At 43.7% G+C, this 26,027-nt stretch overlaps 1 long non-coding RNA gene across 1 annotated transcript in view; it reads right to left on the bottom strand.

Annotated features, from left to right (window-relative positions):
- Positions 1-3,574: 3,574 nt before the first annotated feature.
- Positions 3,575-26,027, bottom strand: part of LOC115481274 — a 72,559-nt gene continuing 50,106 nt past the window's right edge. The window contains exons 3-4 of the long non-coding RNA XR_003943934.1: positions 5,284-5,365; positions 3,575-3,628 (exon numbers count right to left, since the gene is read on the bottom strand). This is a non-coding gene — a long non-coding RNA (uncharacterized LOC115481274). The remainder of the gene's footprint in view (positions 3,629-5,283; positions 5,366-26,027) is intronic.

Below are 26,027 nucleotides of genomic sequence, written 5' to 3'. Positions count from 1 at the left end.
TGGTAGAACGAGAGGACATGAAATGAGATTGAAGGGGGGCAGACTCAAGAAAAATGTCAGGAAGTATTTTTTCACGGAGAGAGTAGTGGATGCTTGGAATGCCCTCCCGCGGGAGGTGGTGGAAATGAAAATGGTAACGGAATTCAAACATGCGTGGGATAAGCATAAAGGAATCCTGTGCCGAAGGAATGGATCCTCAGGAGCTTAGTCAAGATCGGGAGGCGGGGCTGGTGGTAGGGAGGCGGGGATAGTGCTGGGAAGACTTGTACGGTCTGTGCCAGAGCCGGTGGTTGGGAGGCAGGGCTGGTGGTTGGGAGGCAAGGATAGTGCTGGGCAGACTTATACGGTCTGTGCCAGAGCCGGTGGTTGGGAGGCAGGGCTGGTGGTTGGGAGGCAAGGATAGTGCTGGGCAGACTTATACGGTCTGTGCCCTGAAGAGCACAGGTACAAATCAAAGTAGGGTATACACAAAAAGTAGCAAATATGAGTTATCTTGTTGGGCAGACTGGATGGACCGTGCAGGTCTTTTTCTGCTGTCATCTACTATGTTACTATGTTACTAACTCCTCCCTCTCCTTCTCGGCACATATTCAGCAGATTGCTAAAACCTGTCATTTCTTTCTCTATAATATCACCAAAATCCGCTCTTTCCTTTCTGAGCACACTATCCGAACCCTCATCCACACTCTTATCACCTCTCGCTTAGACTATTGCAACTTGCTTCTCACAGGTCTCCCACTTAGCCATCTCTCTCCTCTTCAATCTGTTCAAAATTCTGCTGCACGACTAATATTCCGCCAATGTCGCTATGCTCATATTAGCCCTCTCCTCAAGTCACTTCACTGGCTCCCTATCCATTTCCGCATACGTCAAGCTCCATCTCTGGCTGTCTTCAAATCTAAGCTAAAAGCCCACCTTTTTGATGCTGCTTTTAATTCCTAACCCTTATTCACTTGTTCAGAACCCTTATTTTATCATCCTCACTTTAATATTCCCTTATCTCTTATTTGTCCTGTTTGTCTGTCCTAATTAGATTTTAAGCTCTGTCGAGCAGGGACTGTCTCTTCATGTTCAAGTGTACAGCGCTGCGTACGTTTAGTAGCACTATAGAAATGATAAGTAGTAGTAGTAGTAGTACTTAACCAGTTAGTGCTGGTGAATATCACAACAGACCGCTAAACCCAATACCGGCTTTTTGTGGGAAATCCAGTTGGCACTTATGGGGTTACATCAGACCGCATAAAAGTCAGCCCTATCTTTAAACGGTGTCACTTAGGCGGTTAGGTGCTGAATATCACACTTAACTGCATAAGAGAAAGCCCGCTGTATAAACCTGGATATTTAATGCTGGTGTCTTAACATGGCCCGGCATTGAATATCTGGGAATAACACCAGCAGCAGTTTAAAAAAGTCTCACCGCCTCTGGCTGAATATCCAGCCCAATGATAAATGTTTTTCTTCAGTGATTTTCAGAATGGATATGTTAAAAGTGTTCTGCTGTTATACTCTGAAATGTTCCACATACCTTGCTATTCGCTTCCCTCCTCCTGGGTCTCAGTCGAAATAAAGATTTTAGTCTTGATCTAGTTTCCCTAGTCAAACAAATCTGAAATAAATAAAGAATGTCAGTCACACAGAGCTGAATTCAATATGGATTGATATGTGTCTCCAAAGCCTTTGTCAGTAATGTAAAGACCTGGGGAGCGATCAATTCACTTGTCTCAGTAAACGTACTGAATGAGAACATGGACCCAAAAGTTAAGGAGGAGTTAGTGGTTACTGAGGAAAGGCAGACTGGATGGGTCATTTGGCCTGCCATCATGTTTCTCTGTTTCTACTTTGCTGAGATCTACTTATATCTAAAGCAATGGCTTTTTTTTTTCACCTGGAGAGGGGCATATGCATCATGGTGGTGGTAGGGGGAGGCCGGGGGGCGGGGGGGGGGGGGGGGGGGGACATGAAACAGCAAACATGGCAACCTGTTGCTTGCTTACAAACCAAAAAAAAAGAGGAATTAGACACAGACAGGACCAACCCTCCTCCACACCAGAAGAAAAAAGGGATGCAAGTGGAGCTCTCTCAATCCTCCATGCCTAACAAAGCAGTGAGAGCAGGACCATCTGCAGTTCTCAACCCCTCCACCCTCCTCACCACTTTGAAAGGTGGGAAGTCACCACTTGGATGTTCTGGAAATTGACAGGAGCAGTAAGGAATCTCAGATGAAAACCTCCCCTGATTCCTGGCCAGATCCTCGGTGAGGCCTTGCATGCCAAGACAGAGTGAGCCATTACATGATTCAGGGAAGACCAACCAGGAGGTGACTGACTGTGAAAGGAATTTCAGTAAAGTGCTGGGCTTGGAGTCTACAGCTAGTGGGTGAAATGAAAACAGGGGTTACGATATAACAGACAGAAAGTAACCCATCCCAGCATAACATATAGAGACAAGAACCACAGAAAATTGAAGTTACTTGTCCCTTCACTACCACGTGAGAGAGCAGGCAGTGAGTTGAGAAGTTACCTGTCCTGTTACTACCACAGGAGAAAGCAGTCTGTGAGGTGAGAAGTTACCTCAGGACCAGCTCTTTCCACTACAGAAAGATAAGAACTGGGACAGACCGAAGTGTGTAGTATCCTGTTTCCAACGCTGACCAATCCAGGTTACAAGTATCTGGCAAGATCCCAAAACAGTAAAATAGATTTTATGCTGCTGATCCTAGAATTAAGTAGTGAATTTTCCTTAAGTCCATCTTAATAATGGCTTATAGACTTTTCTTTTGGGAAATTATTCAAACCATTTTTAAACCCCGCTAACTGCTTTTACCACATTTTCTGACAATGAATTCCAGAGTTTATACACATTGAGTGAAGAAATATTTTCTCTGATTTGTTATAAATTTACTATTTAGTAGCTTCATTGCGTGCCCCCTAGTCCTAGTATTGTTGGAAAGAGTAAACAAGCAATTCTCGTCTTCCCACTCCAGTACTTTCAGTATTTTATAGACCTCTATCATATCACCTCTCAGCATTGTCTTCTCCAAGCTGAAGAGCCCTAGCCGCTTTAGTCTTTCCTCATAGGGAAGTTGTCCCATCCTGTTTACCATTTTCATTGCTCTTCTCTGTACCTTTTCTAATTCCACTATATCTTTTTTGAGATGCTGTGACCAGTATTGTACACAGCATTCAAGGTGCGGTTGCATCATGGAGCAATGCAAAGGGAACAGGGCTTGGATCCCATATGAAACTACTGGGAGCTTGGTGTAAGGAAGGTTCAGAGCAGTAGTCTAGAGGCTGTGGGATAGAGCAGAACAGGGGAAGAATAGGATGGAGAAGAGGTAGCTGAGGAAATATGTCAGCAGTATCCAGTATCCCTAAGTTTAGTTACAGAACTGAACTCATTTATGATATATCGTTTAACCCTGAACTGTACTGCATCTTTCTTACAGAACTTCTTAAATCACAGCCTTGATTCAGGTCTTAGGATCAGTCACTTGTCCTGGGTTTTGAGGTCCTCTATTTCAAAGTCTTTCATGTGCTGAAAGTGCCAGAATGCTATTGAGAAGGAGGTGGAAATCCAGGACTGACTCACCTGTTCCTTTTATCTGGAATCCTTTGATTCTTGCTTGTTCCTGAAATGCACAGACACACCAAATATGACGGCAGAAAATTACTGGAAGAATCATCTACTCTGCTCTGATTAACTGCTGTTGTAATACCTGAGCTCCCCACAACTAAGGATTCTCTGTGCCCATCCCATTCCTAGGACAGACCCTGAGGGCTGGAGCCCTGCCTAACAGGGAAGTGAGTCTGACTCAGGCCCAGATGCACTAAACGTTTTTCATCGTTAAATGAGCCCTTAAGGAAGAATTTCCTATCCTTTCCATGCACTAAAGCCTATTTTTCGACGGCAGTAGCAGCTAACGAAACTGGAATGCAAATGAGAAACTACCATTGAAATGTAGACAATTTGGAATGCACTAACCATACCGACGATAGCAACGATTCACTTACCACCAGAAATTTAACGTCAGCTCAGACCTGTCGTTAAAGCCTGAGCTGTCATCTCCCCACTGCCCCCTGCACGATGAAAAACCAAATTGCTGGCATGTTTTAAAAGAAAAGTGGCTCCCTGCTTCCCTGTGCCTAAAATAAAAAAGGAAACTAAATTAAAAAAGGATCGGGAGGGGGCAAAGGCGCTCATCAGCAGCGTCCTGTATGGACGGCCTGGCCTTGCCTTGCTTGCCCCCCCCCCCCGAAGTCCCCGCTGCTCCCCGCTGCTCCGTTTGTGAAATAAAAGCTTTTAAAAATGAATCCTTTGCAGTTGCTGGGCTCCCCCTCCCTTCCTGTGTCTCTCTTCTTTAGTCGGCAATGCTCCGCCTCCTGCCCTCCTCCACCTCCGTGCCCCGCCCCCCCGATTTCGTCCCCGCCGCTCCCCCCCCCCACCGGACCCCCCCTCCACCATAATGGCCGGTGCAGCGCCTCTCACCTATGTTTGAAGGCGCTGCACAGGATGGATCAGCTATTCTTTAGCTCTTATGTCTCCTTTTTCTTCCTGTGTCTGCCCTCTTCTGACGTCAGCTATCTATGTAGATAACTGACGTCAGAGGAGGGCGGACACAGGAATAAAAAGGAAACATTGGAGGAGACATGCAGGGGAAAGTGGGGAGCCACGTGTTTGTGTTTTCTTTTTTTTCTTACGTTTCTGGCATGCGCAGAGCAGCCAGCATAACGCTTGGCTGCTTTGCGCATGCTTTACGAGCCGATTACCGACGGGGATTAGTGCATCGTTCTTTCCAATACCGCACCAAACTTTTTGGGGCTGTGTTTTTGGAGCATGCTTCGTTATTTGAGATTCGGTAAAGGTTTTTACGTTTCTGATTTTTTTACGTTTGCTTGATGCATCTACCCCTGAGGGGTGCAAACCTTTGTAAGAAATGCCAGAGAAGCAGCTATTGTGCCCTGCTCTGCCTCGGAGACACCTGCCCAGTCTCTGTCGTCACTGCTGTCCTCTGCCAAGTGCTGTCATCAGCACTCATATTTCAGTGACTTCACATAGTGTGAAAAGGAGACTCACCCTCTGCATCTGGAACATTCATACTGCACTGGCCTTCTGGCAATAAATGATCAAACTATTAAATTTTGGCTTTCTCAGCCCCGCAGCTCATTCACTCAGCTGAGACAAATTAAGGTCCCATTGAGCTGCCATTGTGTGTCTCTTTCCTGTCTACTCTGGATGAATATCTAACAATTAGAAAATGTCTAAATGTTTCCCTCCATGATTTACCTTGCTATTCACTCTCCTTCTCTTGGGGTCTAGTTGAAAACAAGATTTGTCTTAATTAGGCTTCACCAGTGTGACAATAAATCTGAAATAAATGTTAAAAATTCAGTTACTGTATTTCGGGAGGAGTTTTGCTTCTGAACCATTGTAAGGGCGATGGTCCTACTGATTAGAGAGCTCCCAGAAAGGACATGACTTTTGGTCTCCTGGTACTCAGGCTTTCCTTGTACCTGCATTCTATGATTCTGTTAGCAAAGCAAAGGATTTAAGATTCATGCTTTCTTTTCCAACCCCAAAGTCCAGAGGGATCTAACATCATCCTAAGCACTGGTACTCGTAAACATTTTGTATCACTGCTAGATGGAAGCAGTGGAGCATAGACATATAAATCAAAACAGTCCCTGCTCAATAGAACTTACAGTCTTAGTTGACACCCCTTCTTATTACCCCTCCCCTCCAAAAAACACAGACAGATGAGGGCCAAGTTTATCTTAATACAGGACTAATTTGCTTCATTTCTTTGAAGGCGTGAATAAACAGGTCCATAAAGGTGAGCTGGTTGATGTAGTGTGTCTAGATTTTCAGAAAGCTTTTGACAAAAGTACCTCATGAGTGACTCCTGACAAAATTGAGCAGTCATGGGATAGGAGGAAATAATCTTCTGTGGATTAAGAATTGGTTATTGGATAGAAAACAGAGAGTAGGGTTAAATGGGCATTTTCTATTTCTCTCAATGGAGGAGGGTGAACAGAGAGATCTATACTGGGACTGGTTGTATTTAATATATTTATAAATTATCTGGAAAACAGAACCAGTGAGATGATTAAATTTGCAGATGACACAGAACTATTCAAAGTTGTTAAAACACATGCGGATTGTGAAAAATTACATCTTGAGTAGAGAGGTGTGGTAGTCGTGTTAGTCCACTTTTAAAGGTAATCAATAGAAATAAAACAACATAAAACATGGAAAAGAAAATAAGATGATACCTTTTTTATTGGACATAACTTAATACATTTCTTGATTAGTTTTTGAAGGTTGCCCTTCTTCGTCAGTATATATAAGTGAAACATCAAAGCATTCCAGTGAGTCTAACAGGATGGGGGTGGATAGATGAGAGACCGGAAGAGGGACAGGGAGATATGCATGGAGACAGGAGGGTGACAAAGCAGTACAATTTTATGGTTTATAATGGGCTAGAAAACCCAGATCTTTGTTAAGTCCTGTCTGGTGGGTGTCAAAATATTTAATCATTCTGACTTCAAAGGTCTTACGTTCCTGTATTGTTTTAAAGTTCCCTTTCAGGATTCTTACCATGAAGTCACTGGTACAGTGTTCTGGTTTTGTAAAGTGCTGCCCCACAGGCGTGACATCTTTATTGGTACTAACATTTTTCATATGGTGTCTATGTAAATTAAATCTTTTCTTTAGCATCTGACTTGTTTCTCCAGTGTAGCAGCCTTCATTGCATTTTTTACACTGAATGATATATACCACATTGGAAGATGAGCACATTTTCTAGCCCATTATAAACCATAAAATTGTCCAATAAAAAAAGGTATCATCTTATTTTCTTTTCTATGTTTTATTTTGTTATACAAATAAAGGTAAGGTATACACAAAAAGTAGCACATATGAGTTTAACATGCTGGGCAGACTGGATGGACCGTGCTGGTCTTTTTCTGCCGTCATCAACTATGTACGTTACTATGTTTTATTTCTATTGATTACCTGAAAAATTACAGGAAGACCTTAGGAAACTGGAAGACTGGGCATCCAGATGGCAGAAGATATTAAGGGTCCTGTTTACTAAGGTGCACTAGCATTTTTACCGATTCCTAAAAATCAGTGCACGCTAAACAGTAGAGACACTAATATATTCCTATGGGTGTCTCTAGCATTTAGCGCACGCTAATCACGCTAGCGTGCCTGTAGCGAGGCTTAGTAAACAGGGCCCTTAATGTAGACAAATGCAAAGTGATGCACATTGGGAAGAATGATCTGATTCATAGTTATCTGAAGCTAGGGTCCGCTTCAGGAGTCACCACTCAAGAAAAAGATCTAGCTGCCATTGTAGACAATACACTGAAATCTTCTGTCCAGTGTGTGGCAGCAGCCAAAAAAGCAAACAGGATGCTAGGAATAATTAGGAGAGAGATACAAAATGAGACCAAAAACATTATAAGGCCTCTGTATTGCTCCATGGTGCGACCTCATCTTGAGTTCTGGTCACCATATCTCAAAAATATATAGTGAAATTAGAAAAGGTTCAAAGATGAGTGACCAAAATGATAGAGGGGATGGAACTACTCCCATATGAGGAAAGCTAAAGAGGTTAGGGCTCTTCAGCTTGGAAAAGAGATGGCTGAGGGGGGATGTAATTGAGGTCTATAAAATCCTGAGTGGTATGGAATGGGTAAAAGTGAACTGAGTTTTTACTCTTTCAAAAAGTACAAAGACCAGGTGACCCTCAATGAAATTACAAGGAGATACTTTAAAAAAAATAGGAGGAAATATTTTTTCACTCAAAGAATAGTTAAGCTCTGGGACTTGCTGCCAGAGGATGTGGTAACAGCAGTTAATGTACCTGGATTTAAAAAAAAGGTTTGGACAAGTTCCTGGAGAAAAAGTCCATAGTCTATTATTGAGAAGAACATGGGGGAGGCCACTACTTGTCTTGGGATTGGTAGCAGGGAATGTTGCCACTATTTGAGTTTCTGCCAGGTACTTGTGACCTGTTGGAAATAGGATGCTGGGCTATATGGACCATTGGATATTCTTATCTTCTTATGGGCTCGATATTCAGACCACAGGATGTAGCTGGGTGAGAAGCCCGGAAATTTAATGCCAGGCTGTTTCTGGTGACCAGCATTGAATATCTAGGTGTTTTTGACCAGTTTAAGTTTAACCGGCCAAGCCGATATTCAGCCACCAAACTTAGCTGGCAATGCGCTGAATATCGATGGATAGCTGGTTATATCGTGTAATATAACTGGCTATCCGCTAAGTGCTAACATGCATTATTCAGTGGGAGATAGCCGGCTATCTTCCACTGAACATTGCCAGGAAGCCGGCTGAGTGCCATTTAACTGGCCAGGAGCTTTTCTTGGCCGGTTAAATGGTTTTAAATATTGGGTGATTATCTTCTTATTTTCTTAGATTTGAAGACTGACTAGCCCTACCACAGCTAATTTCTTGAGTTCTTGAGTGCAGAGATGCCACGTTACTCAGTTCTAGACTGGAGATTTCAGGCCAGCCCTGGTTTCGAACTTATATCCCAAAGCAATGTGGGATTTGTAGTTCCTGATTCTGCCCATTGAAATCAGTGCTACAAGTCCTATGATGCAATAGGATGGGGTATCGGAAATCCAGAACTGTCCCAAAATCTACAGCCTGGAACTGGGTAGTTTTGTGAGTGGAGATTCCAAGACTTACTCTTGTAATGTCAGGTCTCTGAGCCATTTTAAGGATTTTTCTTTGAGACCCCTCCACAGGTGTAATTGCTTACTTACTAGGGGGGGGGGGGGGACAGGGAAGTCATATTAGCATTGAGTGGAGAGGGACCAACTGTGCTCTCTCCACCCATCCCCCCATGCCCATTCCATACTACACCTATAGGCCCCTCTGTCTGGCCCTTCTACCCCTCTTCGCTACTCCACCCCAGAGGTACAATCTAGGTGCACAGAAATGGATCTCTGGTAGCCACTTCCTTTCCCTTCCACTCTCACAGGAAGAAGGGCTCGTCCACAAACAGTTTCACTTCCGTTTTTCATAGGTTTGCTGGTGTCACCATTCTCTGATAAAAACAAACCATTTCATCTCCTGACCTATACATATGTTCTGTGCCTAGTCCTGAGTGGACCTAACAGTTAATACTGTGATAATCCCTAAATCAGGAAAACAACTCGGAGCTCTTAAAAGGTAAGTTAACACACGTCACATGTACCCTTCAGACTAGGAGCCAAGTAATTCTATACCTTTAATACTAGCTGCATTCTCCAAAACTATTTAACACTCTCCTACAGGAATTAATGAACAAACAAATCTCAGAACTAGGGGGCGTGATATGAAGCTGCAGGAAGGGCGACTCAGGAGCAATAGCAGGAAAAACTTTTTTTTATGGAAAAAGTGGTGGTGGAGACAAAAATGATGAGGAAATTAAAAAAGGAGTGAGGTATATCCAGGATTCCTGAACTGAGGATGATGAAAATGGAGCACTGGGCATTGGTAGATGTGCAAAAAGTCATTTTAAGAAGATATGGGGGAAGGGAAAGCCTGCATGGACTAGTAGTTACAATAATGCATATTGTATTGTTTTTATATTTCTAATCCACTTTCCTGCTTATTTTCAAAAGAGAAGGGCGGCCATCTTCCGACACAAATCGAGAGATGGCCGGCCTTCTCATAAGGCTGGCCAAATCGGTATAATCGAAAGCCAATTTTGGACGGCTTCAACTGCTTTCTGTCGCAGGGACGGCCAAAGTTCAAGGGGGCGTGTCGGCAGTGTACCGAAGGTGGGACGGGGGCATGTCAGCAGTGTACCGAAGGCGGGGCGGGGGCGTGGTTAACAGATGGCCGTCCTCGGCCGATAATGAAAAAAAGAAGGGCGGCCCTGACGAGCATTTGGCCGACTTTACTTGGTCCCTTTTTGTTCACGACCAAGCCTTGAAAAGGTGCCCGAACTGACTAGATGACCACCGGAGGGAATTGGGGATCACCTCCCCTTACTCCCCCAGTGGTCACTAACCCCCTCCCACTAAAAAAAAAGAAATAAAAAACATTTTTTTGCCAGCCTCTATGCCAGCCTCAAATGCCATATCCAGATCCATCACAGCACTATGCAGGTCCCTGGAGCAGGTTTTAGTGGGTACTGCAGTGCACTTCAGGCAGGCAGACCCAGGCCCATTATTATTATTATTATTAGCATTTGTATAGCGCTACCAGACGCACGCAGCGCTGAACACCTGATACAAAGAGACAGTCACTGCTCAAAAGAGCTTACAATCTAACCCCCCCCCCCCACCTGTTACACTTGTGGTGGTAAATGGGAGCCCTCAAAAACCCACCCGAAACCCACTGTACCCACATGTAGGTGCCCCCCGTTACCCTTTGAGGGCTATGGTAGTGGTGTACGGTTGTGGGGAGTGGGTTTTGGGGGGCTCAGCACACAAGGTAAGGGAGCTATGCACCTGGGAGCAATTTGTGAAGTCCACTGCAGTGCCCCCTAGGGTGCCCAGTTGGTGTCCTGGCATGTCAGGGGGACCAGTGCACTACAAATGTTGGCTCCTCCCATGACCAAATGGCTTGGATTTGGCCGGTTTTGAGATGGCCGCCATTAGTTTCCATTATTGGCGAAAACTAATGTCGGCCATCTCTAAGGGCAGCCCAAATGTTCAGATTTGGCCGGCCCCGACCATATTATCGAAATGAAAGATGGCCGCCCATCTTGTTTCGATAATACGGTCGGGTACGCCACTTTACGGGGCCGTCATTAGAGATGGGTGCCCTTATATAGGGGCGCCCCCTTCGATTATGCCCCTCTTTGTTTCCTGACCTGAACTACCAGTTACTTTACTCATGGAGGTTGGATAAAAAATGGAGACAAAGTGACATCAACACATTGAAACCAATAAGGGTAATCTTTATTTCCATTCCCCTGCACAGTCTTCATCCCTGTATGCTCAAAACAAAGCAAACAAACCTATGAGCTGCTGCATCCATGTTGTCGTTCTTTATTGTTGGTAGCATTTTAATTTAATTTCACTTATATTTTCAAACATGTCAGCTTGTGCAGCATATGGATGTACACAGAGGAAATATAAAAACGGAATAACTTTTCATACGTAGAGTAGTAATGTGTTATAAATCATAATCAGTGTGTGATTTGGAGGGGCTGGTTATAGGAACACCCTAGCACGTGTTATATTCATGCAGAGATTTTTTTTCTCCTAGTAAAGGACCACTAAAACAGACATCAGGTTATGAGAATCAGGGGCTAAACATTCAGGGTTTCAATTTATTTATTTACATATTTATGACATTTATATCCCACATTAAACATGAATTAGATTGAAACTTGGGAGCGTTTAAAACTTTTTTGTTTCCTGTGCCTACATCAAAAGAAAAAGATGGTATGTGGGAACTTGCTTCTTTTGTTTTGTGGATTGCAGTGGTATATTATAATAATGCACTCAATATTTTTTATTACTATTATTTAAAAGACAGATATTGAATAATGAGGACAGAGCTACCTTCATGCAGAATTCCAGAGTCAGTCTAAATGTGCCAACATTGTCCAGTTCAGCACACTATTAGCCACCAAGTTCATACACTAGTTAATTATGTTCAATGAAAAATAAATCTGTTGGCTCAGGCTGCTTGCTATGTGAATATTCTATCACTGTTTCATTACTGCTACCAAGTATTACACATTAAGGGCATTTGCTTTAAACTTTGCTTTAATTCATTTATCCAGTCCTTACATGCACATGGTTTTGATTTTTAAACCCAAAGGTGAATCCTAAGAGTGGTGGAACAATTAGGTATAAACTGAGCTTTTTTCTGATTTTACTTGTTTGAGACTGCTTTGGGTCCTACTGATCTGTACATCTGCTGTCTGAAATTTTGGAAGATGGAAATGAGAAAAATTAGGGCCTGTTTACTAAGATGTGCTAGCATTTTTAGCGTGTGCTTAAAATTAACTTATGCTAAATGCTCGAGATACCCATATATTCATCCCAGAGTACTGATAGAATTGAAAAATAAACTTTCGGAACTATTGTTAGTAATATGTAATTTATCTTTAAAATCAAGCATGGTACTAGAAGATTGGAGGGTGGCCAATGAAACGCCGATTTTTAAAAAAGGTTCCAGAGGTGATCCGGGAAATTATAGACCGGTGAGCCTGAGGTCAGTGCCGGGCAAAATGGTAGAGAATATTATAAAGAACAAAATTACAGAGCATATTCAAAAACATGGATTAATGAGACAAACCAACACGGATTTAGTGAAGGGAAATCTTGCCTTACTAATCTATTACATTTCTTTGAAGGGGTGAACAAACATGCGGATAAAGGTGATCCGGTCGATATTGTGTAAGTGATGCACTTGGGGAGTAGAAATCCAAGGGAGACGTATGTGTTAGGTGGGGAGAGTCTGATAAGCACGGACGGGGAGAGGGATCTTGGGGTGATAGTATCTGAGGACCTGAAGGCGACGAAACAGTGCGACAAGGCAGTGGCAGTAGCTAGAAGATTGCTAGGCTGTATAGAGAGAGGAGTGACCAGCAGAAGAAAGGAGGTTTTAATGCCCCTGTATAAGACGTTGGTGAGGCCCCACCTGGAGTATTGTGTTCAGTTTTGGAGGCCGTATCTTGCGAAGGATGTTAAAAAAATGGAAGCGGTGCAAAGAAAAGCTACGAGGATGGTATGGGATTTACGTTCCAAGACGTATGAAGAGAGGCTTGCTGACCTGAACATGTACACCCTGGAGGAAAGGAGGAACAGGGGTGATATGATACAGACGTTCAAATATTTGAAAGGTATTAATCCGCAAACGAATCTTTTCCGGAGATGGGAAGGCGGTAGAACGAGAGGACATGAAATGAGATTGAAGGGGGGCAGACTCAGGAAAGATGTCAGGAAGTATTTCTTCACGGAGAGGGTGGTGGACGCTTGGAATGCCCTCCCGCGGGAGATGGATGGTGGAGATGAAAACGGTAACGGAGTTTAAACATGCGTGGGATATGCATAGAGGAATCCTGTGCAGAAGGAATGGATCCTCAGAAGCTTAGCTGAAATTGGGTGGCGGAGTAGTTGGGGGGAAGAGGGGGTGGTGGTTGGGAGGTGAGGATAGGGGAGGGCAGACTTATACGGTCTGTACCAGAGTCGGTGATGGGAGGCGGGACTGGTGGTTGGGAGGCGGGAAATACTGCTGGGCAGACTTATATGGTCTGTGCCCTGAAAAGGACAGGTACAAATTCAAGGTAAGGTATACACATATGAGTTTGTCATGGGCAGACTGGATGGACCATGCAGGTCTTTTTCTGCTGTCATCTACTATGTTACTATATGTTACTATGTGTATCTGGATTTTCAATAGGCATTTGACAAAGTACCTCATGAAAGACTCCAGAGGAAATTGGAGAGTTGTGGGATAGGAGGTAGTGTCCTATTGTGGATTAAAAACTGGTTAAAAGATAGAAAACAGAGAGTAGGGTTAAATGGTCAATATTCTCAATGGAAAAGGGTAGATAGCGGGGTTCCCCAGGGGTCTGTGCTGGGACATCTCCTTTTTAACATATTTATAAATGATCAAGAGATGGGAGTAACTAGTGAGGAAAAAATTTGTAGATGACAAAACAAAGTTATTCAAAGTTGTTAAATCACAAGAGGATTGTGAAAAATTACAAGAGGACCTTACGAGGCTGGGTGACTGGGCATCCAAATGGCAGATGACTTTTAATGTAAGCAAGTGCAAACTGATGCATGTGGGAAAGAGGAGCCCGAATTATAGTTATTTAATGCAAGGTTCCACATTAGGAGTCACCGACCAGGAAAGGGATCTTGGCACTCAGTGTGCAGTGGCTGCTAAGAAAGTAAATACAATGTTAGGTATTATTAGGAAAGGAATGGAAATAAAAAATGAGGACTTTATAATGCCTTTGTTTCGCTCTATGGTGTGACTGCACCTCAAATATTGTGTGTAATTCTGGTCACCGCATCTCAGAAAGGATATAGTGGAATTAGAAAAGGTACAGAGAAGGGCGATGAAAATGATAAAGGGGATGGGACAACTTCCCTATGAGGAAAGGCTAAAGCGGCTAGGGCTCTTCAGCTTGGAGAAAAGGCGGCTGAGAAAATATATGATAGAGGTCTATAAAATAATGAGTGGAGTGGAACGGGTAGATGTGAATTGCTTGTTTACTCTTTTCAAAAATGCTAGGACTAGGGGCACTCAATGAAGCTACAAAGTAGTAAATTTAAAACGTATCAGAGAAAATATTTCATCACTCAACGTGTAATTAAAGTCTGGAATTAATTGCCAGAGAATGTAGTAAAAGCAGTTAGCTTAGCAGGGTTTAAAAAGGTTTGGATCGCTTCCTAAAAGAAAAGTCCATAAGCCATTATTAAAATGGACTTGAGGAAAAGCCATTGCTTATTTCTAGGATAAGCAGCATAAAATGTATTGTACTGTTTTGGGATCTTGCCAGGAACTTGTAACCTGGATTGGCAACTGTTGGAAACAGGATGCTGGACTTGATATGGACCTTCAGTCTGTCCCAGTATGGTAATACTTATGTAATTATATATATTCCTGTGGGTGTTTTTAGTGTTTAGCAAGCGCTAAAAACGCTAGCGCACCCTTAGTGCTGCTTAATAAACAGGACCCTTAGTATTGGATGTACTCTGTAGAAGTTGTTGTTTACTTTTGCAATGTGTGTATGGATGTCCGTTCTGGTGTATGCATGTGATAATATTTGAATAACTGTCTATACTTATGGCTATGATTTCTGAACATGCGGCATCATTAAAGGACAGACTTTTAAATGCCCAGTTGGGTATATATGCTAATCTAAAATCTGTTAAATGTTTCAGACATATCTATCTATTTGCTCCCATGATATAACTGAATTCTATTATTCTTTCTCACTGTATTTTCAAATCTAAGCCACATATGCTTGGGAATGTGTGATATAAATGTAAAAAAACAAAAAAAATCCTTGATCCTCCATCTTTAAAGACACTGCTTATCCAGCTGGATGCTGACGACACAAGGAAAGCAAGTTTGGTCCAGTGAAGACTAACTCAAAGTAACCTGTTCCTTAGCTGGACCCTAGTATTACCATATTGAAAGTGCGACCATACCATGCCTCAGTGGTTACATTCCACTAATAAGTTAAACGATTAACTGGCTTTCATGAATGGATTGTATAGACTTTGGATGTATGACTAGGAACACAAACATACACTTATTTATTCAATGTCACAATTCCTCATGTACAGCCACAAAACAACCTTTTAGGGTGGTCAGTGTTCATAATGAGCACCTGTTATTATCGACTAGATAGAGATAAAAGTTTTCAGTTTTGGCACAGTATAAGTCATCACAAGAACAAAATATAAGAAAACCAATGGACTGCATTAGGTGCTTATAGCCCATTTAGTTATGTTAAAACAAAAGAGATCTGCATGAAACAAAATATTTATTTTTATTTTGACTTATAAAACCACTTGCCCCTGAAACATATTCAAAACAGAATAATCTATTTGTGAATCTAACATGTCAAATTCTACAAAACAGATGAAGATGTAATTTTGAAAGGAGAGTTTAATTTTACTTCCATTTAATTTCAATATATTTCATCTTTATAACACCAGGCTTCCCAAGGCAGATTACAACAACACTTAAGATGAACCCATCAGGAAACAGGATATCCTCACTTAATTTTTTGTCATCTGTATTGTATAGAACAGTGTAGAAAAATGAGCTCACAATACAGAGATTATAACTGCTTTTGCTACCAGCTACAACAATATTTAAAGGTGTTTTAGTGATATTCAATTTTTATTTTATATCTATATCTAGATATGGGAAGCTGTAAAAAAAAAAAAAAATTGTTTCTCTACCTTTTAAGGCACTGCCTATCCAACTGAAACAGCTTTAGACTTTTTACAGATGGACCACGCATAGGCAGTCCCTTATTTCTAATAATCTTTTGCTATTGTTTGTTTTGGGTGTACTAAAACTGTGGCAAGCTCCGCCTACTGCTAGCAAACTCTGCCTACTGGCTTCAGCTCTTACAGAGGACTAGGTATAGTAGGCTCACTATTAGGACCATTTTCAAAAGAGACGGACGCCCGTCTTTCAACATAAATCGAAATATGGACTTCCTTCTCCCAGGGTTGTCCAAATCGGTATAATCGAAAGCCGATTTTGTATGTCCTCAACTGTACTCCGTCGCAGGGACATCCAAAGTTCAAGGGGGCATGTTGGAGGCGTAACGAAGGCGGGACTTGGGCGTGCCTAACACTTGGACGTCCTTGACCCATAATTGAAAAAAAGAAGGACGTCCCTGACGAATACTTGAACATTTTCACCCTGACCTGTTTTTCTTACGACTAAGGCACAAAAAGTTGCCCAAACTGACCAGATGACCACCAGAAAGAATTGGGGATGACCTCCCGTTACTCCCCCAGTGGTCACTAACCCCCTCCCACCCTCAAAAAACATCTTTCAAAATATTTCGTGCCGGCCTCTATGCCAGCCTCAGATGTCATACTCAGGTCCATGACAGCAGTATGCAGGTCCATGGAGCAGTTTTAGTGGGTGAGTGCACTTCAGACAGGCGGACCCAGGCCCATCCCCCCTACCTGTTTCGTTTGTGGAGGAAACAGTGAGCCATCCAAAACACACCACAAACCGACTGTACCCACATCTAGGTGCCCCCCTTCACCCGTAAGGACTATGGTAGTGGTATAAATTGTTGGTAGTGGGTTTTGGGGGGGGGGGGTTGGGGGGCTCAGCACACAAGGTAAGGGAGCTATGTACCTGGGAGCAATTTATGAAGTCCACTGCAGTGCCCCCTAGGGTGCCCGGTTGGTGTCCTGGCATGTTAGGGGGACCAATGCACTAGAAATGCTGGCTCCTCCCATGACCAAATGGCTTGCATTTGGTCGTTTCTGAGATGGATGTCCTTGGTTTCGAAAATTGCTGAAAATCAGAAACAACCATGTTTAGGGACGTCCATCTCTAAGGATGACCAAATTTAAGGATTTGGACGTCTTTGAGGGTACTTTCGAAATGAAAGATGGACGTCCACCTTGTTTTGAAAATACGTGTCTCTCCGTCCCTAGATCGGGACGTTTTGCAAGGACGTCCAAATCGAAACGTGGACGTCCCTTTCGAAAATGCCCCTCCATGTCTCCTGTTTTATCTGACTTCCTTGATTTTACTTTCTGTCAGTTACAACTCTGAGTTTTATTGGTCACCCTTTTGCATGTGACCTCTTTGCTCCTCTTTAGAAAAGACCTGCCCTGGTCTGCCTCAGTCTCCTGTTACATGCCCTTTCTTTATTGGCCCTGGCCTCTGCCCTGCTGCTTCTGGGTATGCCTCAAAGAGAATGGATTAACATGATGTCAAAAGGTTGAAGCCGGTTCCCCCAGCAGCAGCCATCTTCGCTTGTCCAAAACGATAACAAATGTTAGGAGGGGATCGGGGAGGGGGGGGGGGGGGGGGGGAGAGATGTAAGGGAGTTGGGGATGCTTTCGAGGGGTCTGTGAAGCAAGGGGAAGCAAACTAGCTGCTGCTCACGCTGCCACTGTCACCGAGATGGGCCAGGCTGCAGGGGGATGTGGGCCACCTGCAGCCCGGCCTGGCTCGATGAGAGTGGCTCGTTTGCTTCTCCACCTTCACAGACCCCTCAAAATCTCCCCAATCCCCCAACTCTCCTTACATCCCTCCCACCCCCGATCCTCTCATAACAGAGACAATGCGAAATCTAGTTTGCTATTGTTTTCAACGGCGTTTGCTATTGTGTTGGACAAACGAAGATGGTGGCAAGCTCTGCCCACTGGCTTCAGCCCATATAATGGGTTACATAGGTTCATGCCATCTCCTGTTAATCCAAACTCTTTGAAAGAAAGAAAAGAAAGCAGAAGTGTCCATTTTGGATCCTGTGAGCAGTTCTATTTGTCTTCTCTCCTCATCAGAGGACCTTTTTTTTTTTTTACCTGTTTCTCATATTACCAGCTCTCCACCACAGTTCGAGCAACCAGCATCAAGTGCAACAGACCCAGAGCTCTGTTTGATCTTAACTTCCCTCACCCTCCTCACTGCATGCAAAGGCTGCAGTTTAGCTTACTGAACAGACTGGATGGACCACTTTGGTTTTCATCTGCCATCATCATTATGCTGGTGACCCAGAGCAGAACCAGCCCAACAGTGATCTCTGAAATATTCTGCTGATAATTCTCTTACCACTACTTTCTGTCACCTGTTACTCAACCAGTTTCTAATCGCTGCTCAGTTTATTAATAGGACTCTATGAAAAGGTTTGCTGAAATTCAGATATACCACTGCCAGCACACAGCCTCTGATTTTATTCATTGCTTAACCAGTGAAACAAAATGATCTGATTTCTTTGACATGGTAAAGAACCATGCTGGGTAATTTTATAAATGCTGTGTTAGTGAAGTGTGTATGTACTTTTCACTCCCAGAACGTTGCTGGATTTGCAAAGTGAAAGTACACGCATACTTTCATTTTGAAAATGATCCCAGGAAATATACCTACTTATATGTGCAAACAATTTTCTGGAGAAAATACACATGCACACTTTTGAAAATCCAAAAGTCTGGGTGTGAGTGCAAATCTATCCTCAGTTCTGGAAGCGGGAGTGCTCTTCAAACTTCTGGTCATATTATGTGTGTAAGTTTTCCCACACATAGGATAGGCAGTGCTGTGACTTCAGAAATTACACCCCCCCCCCTTCCTAGGTGTGCTTTTCCACTGATTTCCTTAGGAAAATGAGAACTACAGATCCATGCATGCAATGGGGTGCAAGCACTACTTCTCTGATATGTAACCTTAACCCCTGGCATATCCGGCATCTCACTCTGTTTTTATTATTTTATTATTATTTATTGCACTTGTATCCCACATTTTCCCACCTATTTGCAGGCTCAATGTGGCTTACAAAGACCTGTTATGGCATTGCCACTTCAGGGTAGGAGATACAATTGTTGTTACAAAAGATTAAGGATAACAAGAAATAGCTAAGCAAACTGTTATAGAAGGAAGACTTGTAAAGTCAGTAGTGAGTCAGTAGTGAAGTGTTATAATTAGACTATGGATTCTCGTGTTTCTAGTTACAGTGAGGAAAGAGGTGAGAGTTTATCAGCAAAATGTGGTCAAGAATGTGGCTGGACGCTATTTCCATGTGATGAAGTCTCTAGAGAGAATGCACATACCCGAGGAGGAATAAGGGCAGGACAAGTCATATTTCTTTCTTAAAAAGGAAGTTTTGTACTCAAAATTCAGAGCCAGGGTCGATTTTAGACATGGTGGGGTACAGGGCAGAAATTAAGGAGGGGGCCCCTGATCCCCCCTCCACCTGATCTCCCCACCTGCACTGCTATTACGTGGTCCAGGCATCTCTTCCCCTTCTCCCCACCACAGTCCCTCTCCCTCCTTCGCTTTGCGGTTTTCTGTAAAATTATTTCCCTTCTCAGAGAGGCCAAGGTGCGGCAGCCATCCTCACAAGCTGCCTCCAGCTGTCCCGAAGCTTTCCCTCTCTGACAGAGTCTCTGCTGCGATCTGCCCAGGTGGAAACAGGAAATTGCATCAGAGAGGGCGGATCAGGCAGCTTGTGAGAATGGCTGTCATGCCAGGGCCCCTCTGAGAAGGGAAATTCATTTTTAAAGAAGATCGAGAAGGGAGGAGGAGACGGACTGTGGTGGGGAGAAGGGGAAGAGCTGCTTGGACCGCAGAGCCCCCATGCAGTCCCTGAGCAAGGTTATCATAAAAGGGCTTCCTAGTGCAGAGCTCTGATATCAGCATGTCACACCCTTTTCCTGTGATGGGACAAGATATGGTGCCCTCATTAAAAGGATGGCCCCAGCAGCAGCCGCTGGATCAGACACGGTATGTTCTTACAGTATGGCGCTGAAAAATCAGTGGTAAGGGCGATTCTATAAACGACACACTTCTTTTATAGAAACATGCTTAGCGCTGATTCCCATGCCCTAACTTTGGTTTGTAAACTTACACCTGCTGAAACCCGATGTAAGTGCTGGTGCCCAAGTTGGACATGCTGGCCCATTATTCTGTAACAATGTGTGCAGCTTTTCAGAACTTCCCTGACATTCCCATGCCCCTCCCATGGTCACGCCTCCTTTTGCTTTGCACACTATGATATAGAATAGCGCAAAGCCAGATGCATGTGCAAATTCTAATTGGTGCCAATTAACACCAATAATGGGTTGTTAGTGGCCAATTATTGTTCATTAGCCAATTAAGTTGTGCGAGCATCTTGGGATTGGCCATATATAGAATCCAGGGGTATTTGTGCAGCCCTGCCTTGGGGAATAGTTCAAGTAGCCTTAGGAGACAGCAATGCCAAAGTGATTGAATCTTTCTCAGTTAGGACATACAAGAGCGTGCTGGCGGTTCTTACATAGTAGCTTTACTACAGGCTTTTCTAGACGTCAGTTGCAAGGGTCATTCTCCTTGCACCATTTTCTCAACGGAGATTTATTTCAAGAGGAGACTTAGCAGTTGACTCCTGATGAAGGGTTTTTAGCCGAAACATAGTCTGTGTAGAGTTTACTTGGCTGGGACTTGTTTATGCAGTACGTACAATTAAAACTGCATATTTTCAAGACTGTGTCATCTTTGATGCTTCATTTTCTTCCACTCCTGTGATTGCTTCATTTAAAAGCATGCTTGACCTGTTATCTGGCCTGAAACCAGTAGGCAGAACTTGCCGCCATATTGAGTCACCCAAAACAATAGCAAACACTTATTAGAAATAAGGACTGCGTGCCTTGGAATGGACCAATAGTTTGCTGTACTTTGAGTGTATCAAGATGGTGGCTACAGCTTCAGCCTTGTCACATGACACTGTCTTCTGTCAATTAAATCTCCTTGATCTATACTGATAGAGAAATCAGATCCCATCACAAACTCCTTTTATACATGGAGAAACATTTGCTTCAATAGAAACATTTGTTCAGATTTATCATAGAACATTTCCCAGTATTTTTGTTCTGCCCCCACAGTTATGTGTGCATATTGTACTGTTTTTAAATTTGTAGTCCAGATTGTATCCTGAACTACCAGTTGCTTTACTTCCTGTCAGTTACAATTCTGAGTTTTATTGGTCACTCTTTTGCATGTGACCTATTTGCTCCTCTTAGGGAGAAATCTGCCCTGGTCTGCCTCAGTCTCCTGTCACATGCCCTTTTCTTATTGGCCCTGGCCTCTGCCCTGCTGCTTCTGGGTATGCGTGGCCCCTCCATCTTGACTTGGGGGGCAATTTCTACAACTGGGTTAGTTTTGCACTCCTAAGCCAGGATATGTGGAGCATGGCTCTAGCCATCTTCTCCTCTCCTCATCAGAGGACCTTCTTTTGTACCTCTCCACCACAGTTCCTGCATCAGCTACAGCAGGTTCAGAGCTCTGTTTGATCTTAACTTCCTTCCCCCCTCCCATGCAGTAAGTGTTTACCCGTGGCAATCAACTGTTGGAATTTTAGATATTGTATCTTTCTTCCTTATGTTGGTACAGATTAAGCTGGCTGGATAGAAAGGCATGTACACAATTTTCAATACAAAAAGAAAAAAAGAACAGAGCAAACCTGGCTCAAATCTCTCAGTGAACCAAACCTGGATAAATATGTTCTGTAATGCTACCGTACTTCTGGAGAATCGTGCTAAAACTCTCCCCTGACTCACCTATAGCTGCACTTCAGACAGTGCCATTATTGCAAATGAAATATTTTGAAATATGCATTCTATTTCCTTTTAATTTTTTCTTAGCCATTGATCCAGTCTCTTCCAGAGTTTTGTGTCCAGTTTTGAAGGCCATATCTACAAAAGGATATAGATAAAGTGGAAGCAGCCTAAGACTGGATCTGGATCTAGATTCATAGGACAGGGTTCATCCGGTCCTGAGTTTACCACAGTGCATGCTGGGACTTGTAGTCTTGCTTTTCTTAGGGAATGAAATGGGGGAATCTGAACTACAAGTCCCTGTATGCAGTAGAGTAAACCCAGGACTGGATCAACCCTGTCTTGAGAATCTACATTCAGTTGGGAGCCCAGAGGAAGACAGTCTTTTGGTGAAGAGACCATACCGAAAGCAAAAGAAGATGAGACTTAAGAATGGTCTGTGCATATCCCTAAAGAGAAGAGAGTGTGTATGTGTGTATGGTGGTGGGGGGGACATTCAAATACCATATTGGTATAAGTAATGCACATGAGAAATAAATTTTCCATAATGAAGAACAGTCTAGAAAAGGGTTGTCCAACCTTAGTCCTTGAGAGGTACAATCCAGTCAGGTTTTCAGAGTTTCCCCAATGAATATGCATGTGTTCTATTTACATGCACTGCCTCCATTGTATTCAAATAGATCTCATACATATTCATTGTGAAAATCCTAAAAACTTGACCTGGATACCCCTGGTCTAGAACAAGAAGTTATAGTATAAGTCTTGAACAGGGACGCCGAGAGACTGAGCCGGGCCCGGGGCAAGGCCGCCCCCAGCCCCTATCCGTATCCCCATCCCTCCCCCACCTCCCCTCCACCTCCGCCTCTGCCTCCCCCTAATCGCTACTGCTGTCGCCTCTCTCTCCTGCTCCCAGGCCACGGGCACTGCAGTCCCCAGTCTCTCCACCTACCTTCCCTCAGCTCCCTTCTGTCTGCTATTTGACCCCCTTTATTAAAAAAAAAATATTGAGAACGGCAGTGCAGCGCCTTCCATGTGAAAGCAGTAGATCGCCTCGGGCAGGCCTTCCCTCATTGTGTCCCACCCTCGCGGAAATAGGAAGTTACATCAGAGGAGGGCGGATGGTGGGACACAGTGAGGGAAGGCCTGCTCGAGGCAATCTGCAGCTTTCACATGGAAGGTGCTGCACTGCCAATTTCAAGATTTTTTTTTTAAATGCAGGGGACCGGGTGGCAGACAGAAGGGAGCTGAGGGTAGGCAGGTGGAGACTGGGGACTGCGGCGCCAGCTGCCTGGGAGCAGGAGAGGGCAAGAAACCCTGGCGCCAGGCCCTCCTTGGAGTCCCAGTATCCTGCTTTCAACAGTGGCGAATCCAAGTCATACCTGGCAGAAACCCAAAGAGTAACACGATTCCAGAATCCCAAAGATAACAAGATTCCATGCTGCTCATCTGAGGGACAAGCAATGACTTTCTCATATCTGTCTCAATAGCAGACTGCCACCTGATTCATCAGCAAAGACACTTGTCAGTCTTTACATAATGATGGTCCACTCAGGAGGTCTGGGTTTGATTTTAATACTTGGCTCCTATTCCTCAAACCAGGAGTTGCCAGGGTTTCTGCAGGGGCAGCATTCAGGACTAGATTCTGTATATGGTGCCAGAAAAATCGGTACCAAAAAACTACAGGCAGGGATAGTGCTGGGCAGACTTATACGGTCTATGCCCTGAAGAACACAGGTACAAATCAAAGTAGGGTATACACAAAATTAGCACATATGAGTTATCTTGTTGGGCAGACTGGATGTACCGTGCAGGTCTTTTTCTGCCGTCATCTACTATGTTACTATGTTACTATGTTTATGCCAAGTAAAACTTGGTGCAAATACCGGTATCTAAGTTAGATGCAAAGCAAGTGTATTCTATAACCTTGCGTGTAGACTTTGGGAATGCCCATGGTCCGCCCATTCTATACCCATGGCCACGCCCCCTTTTTGGCAGTGCGCATTAGAATTTATGCGCACCAGTTTACAGAATACATCTAGCAAGTTGTGCGCATAAATTCTAATTAATGCCAATTAGTATCAATAATTGTTAGGTGACAATTATCAGCACTGATTGGCTTATTAAGTAATTAAATTGCTTTTCACAATATATAATCCGGGGGTCAATGTCTTGTCCCTGAGAGGAGCGAAATCCCAGTTATTGTACAAAGACAGCTATGAGTTGGATTCAGGGTGCATACACATTAAGCTCTATGGAGAATCATAGTCTGAGGTCTCTCTTCAAGGACCTGTGCTGTAACGAGGGGCTTATAGGAGGAAGAGGGTTGATTCTAACCAGGGAAAGTCCACTGGCTGGCTGCAAATGAAAGCTTATGGCACCTCAGCCTCAAGATCACCTAACATATTTATTAGTGGGTGAGGTCAGGGCAGGTGATGAATGGCCTAAAAGCTCATAAGAACCAATAAAGTCCCTTTCTGGGTCTGACCAATGGCTCACTGAGTCCAGTATCATGTCTATGACAGTAGGCAATATGGGTTTTTTGAAAGAACAGCCCAGAATAATACCACTCTTACAATGATAGAAGAAACAGGTATCTATCGGTGGCACAGAATTTTCATAGTTCAAATCCTATTCTTTTAGGAAGACAACAGTCAGTTCTGTTCAGCAACAGCATTTCATCACCTTGGGCTCTGAACTGGGTGGTACTGCAAGGATCCATACTGTGCTTATTGAGTGCACCTCTTATTTATTTATTTGCTGCATTTGTAGCCCACATTTTCCCACCTATTTGCAGGCTCAATGTGGCTTACACTATGTTGCAAAAAGTATAATCATAAACAGAGTAAGAGGTATGGTCTAATTTAACATATTACTGTGGAAGAAATTAGGTAGCTAGGTCAGTAGAATTATTTACATAACACAAAATAAAACAGGTAAGATATAATGACCAATAGTGATAATGTGATTAACATAATTAAATTAGAAGGGATCAGTATTAGATGGTTTAGATATAGAATGGAATCAAGTCATTAAGGAGGATTTTTATTGTAAGTCTCTTCGAACAGGTGCGTCTTCAATAACTTCCGGAAGGTTGTGAAGTCATGCGTTCTTTTTATAGCAGTCGGTAGTTTATTCCATGATTTTGTGCAGAGGTATGTGAAGGTAGATGCAGTGGCGTTCCAAGGGGGGGCTGACACCTGGGGCGGATCGCCGATGTGCCCCGCCCCCTGGGTGCAGCGCGGCCCTCCCCCCCGGCGAAGGACCCCCCGGGTGCACGCCGCTGGGGGGGGGGGTGCCGTGCGCCTGTCCGCTTTGTTCGTTTCCATGCTCCCTCTGCCCCGGAACAGGAAGTAACCTGTTCCGGGGCAGAGGGAGCACAGAACGAACGTAGCGGACAGGTGCGCGGCACCCCCCCCCCCCAGCGGTGTGCACCTGGGGCAGACCGCACCCACCGCCCCCCCCTAGGAACGCCACTGGGTAGATGCGTGTAGTGATTTGTATTTGAGTCTTCTACAATTGGAGTAGTGGAGGTTTAAGAAGGTACGTGATGAACTTTTGATGTTTCGTGCAGGTAAGTCAATTAAGTCTGACATGTATGATGGAGCTTCTCCATGGATGATTTTATGGGTTAAGCAACAGTGTATTTTTATCTTTTACCTCTTTTTTCCTCTTCAGAAAATTTGTTAAAGGTTCTTAACTGATTTTTGGTTTTAGATTTTTTGGCTTGTAATGGTCTCTGTTACATGCTGCATTGTATATTATCTGAAGAATTCTTCAGATTTTTGTTGTTATCCGTACTGAACTTGTTGGTAGTAGCGGGATATAAGATTACAATAATGCAACATAATGTAATACATAGTAAAACCTTTAGCTGAGCTGCTTCAGTCAATGGACACAAAATTCTATATCTATACTGATGATGTGCAGGTACAGAATCAGAAAAGCAGCAAGAGCCTTCAAGCAAGAATCCTGAATTGATTAAGGCCCTTGGTGCTTTTCATGATTCTGTTTTCTTGATGTGTACTCTGACCCTCTCTTTTGCCACTGTAGTGATGACGTGCAGCTACTCATTCCTATGAGACCAGATCTACCCACAGCTTCAAGTAAACCAGGGCCGCTGAGGGGGGGGGGGGGGCAAAATTCCCTGGGCCTGTGCCTCCAAGGGGGGCCTGGTGCCAGGGTCTTTCTCTCTCTCCTGCTCCTGACGGGACCCGAGTGATTGTGTCCCGACAGGAGCAGGAGAGAGAAAACTCCAGTGCTGGCCCCCCCTTGGAGGCTGGGGAGGACCCGGAGATT

Source organism: Microcaecilia unicolor, chromosome 1, assembly GCF_901765095.1.
Source record: "Microcaecilia unicolor chromosome 1, aMicUni1.1, whole genome shotgun sequence".
Classification (NCBI taxonomy): Eukaryota; Metazoa; Chordata; class Amphibia; order Gymnophiona; family Siphonopidae; genus Microcaecilia; species Microcaecilia unicolor.
This window is presented reverse-complemented; position numbering and strand designations above follow the sequence as displayed.